The sequence below is a fragment of the Chrysochloris asiatica genome, unplaced genomic scaffold (genome assembly GCF_000296735.1).
Source record: "Chrysochloris asiatica unplaced genomic scaffold, ChrAsi1.0 scaffold00163, whole genome shotgun sequence".
NCBI classification, from domain to species: Eukaryota; Metazoa; Chordata; class Mammalia; order Afrosoricida; family Chrysochloridae; genus Chrysochloris; species Chrysochloris asiatica.
The window spans coordinates 4,649,994-4,651,755 of record NW_006408681.1 but is presented as its reverse complement, the minus strand read 5'-3'; positions in this window follow the sequence as shown (position 1 = coordinate 4,651,755).

Below are 1,762 nucleotides of genomic sequence, written 5' to 3'. Positions count from 1 at the left end.
ACAACAACAACAACAACAACATGGAAAGAGATAGTAGAAAAGACCCATATCATCAGCCAAACAAGACTAGGGGCAGACTGTGGAACAGACCATCAACTGCTCATCTGGAAGTTAAGGCTGAAGCTGAAGAAATTTTAGACAACTCCGCAACAGCCAAAATATGACCTTGAACATATCCCACATGAATTTAGACATTATCTGAAGAACAGATTTGATGCGTTAGACACTAAAGACTGAAAACAAGAAGAGTTGTGGATGACTTCAGGGACAACATACAGGAAGAAAGTGAACGTTCATTAAGAAAACAGAAAAGAAATAAAAGAACAAAATATATGTCAGCTTTCCAGCATAGAGATGCTAAAGGAAATGGAAGAAAAAAGGAACTAGATCTTTAACAAAGAGATGCTAAAGAAAAAGAAAAAAAAAAAAAAGGAACTAAAGAATTGAACAAAAAATTTCAAAGAGCAGCTCAAGAATACCAAATCAAGTGTTGTAATGATATGTTCAAAGACCTGGAGTTAAAAAAACAAAAAACAAAAGTGAAGAACATACTATTCAGCAATTCTCAAGCAGAAAGAAATGAGGAAGAAATTCAATCCTTGATTTGAAATACTGAATGATTTTTACAGTGAAATATTGAATGATGCAGAAAGGATCAAAAGAAGATGGAAGGAATACACAGAGTTACTATCTAAAAAAAAATGGTTGATGTTCAACCATTTCAAGGGGCGGCATGTGATCTAGAATCAATGAAACTGAATGAAGAAGTCTAAGGTACACTAAAGCCATTGGCAAAGAACAAGGCTTCAGGAATTGGTGGAGTACAAATTGAAATCTTTCAACAAACTGATGCAGCTCTAGAGGCACTAATTCATCTATGCCAAGAAATTTCGAAGACTTAGCCAACTGATTGGAAGAGATGTATGTTTGTGTCCATTCCAAAAAGAGGTGATCCAATGGAATTCAAAACCATAGAACAATACCGTATATATTATATGCAAATAAAATTTTGCTAAAGATAATTCAAAAACAGCTTTAACAATACTTTGATAGGGAACTTTCAAATGGTCAAGCTGAATTCAGACAAGGACGTGGAACAAGGGATATCTTTGCTGACATCAAATGGATCTTGTCTGAAAGCACAGAATACTAGAAAGATGTTTATCTGTGCTTTATTGACTATGCAAAGGCTTAAGACTGTGTGGATCATGAAAAGGTATGGACAAAATTGTGGAGAATTAGTGTTCTGTAACACTTAATTATGAGGAGCATAGTACGATGTACATTAAATCGTACATAGACCAATTGGCAGTCATTTCAATACAACAAAAGGATACTGAATGGTTTAAAATCAGGAAAGATGTGCACTAGGTGTGTGATTAAATAAGTACTTTTTCACCATACTTATTTAATCTGTATGCTAAGCAAATAATATGAGAAGGTGGATTATATGAAGAAGATGACATTAGGATTAAAGGAAGACTCATTAACAACCTGTGATATGCAGGTGATACAACTTTGCTTACTGAAAGTGAACAGGACTTAAACTACTTTTACATCTCAATGTAAAGAAAACAAAACTCCTCACCACTGGACCAATGAATAACTTCATAATAAATGGAGAAAAGATTGACATTGACAAAGATTTCATTTTGCTTGGATCCCATTATCAACACTCATGGAAACAGCAGTCAAGAAATCAAGACATTTCATTAGGCATATCTGCTGCTTAAGACCTCTTTAAAGTGTTTAAGAGGAACGA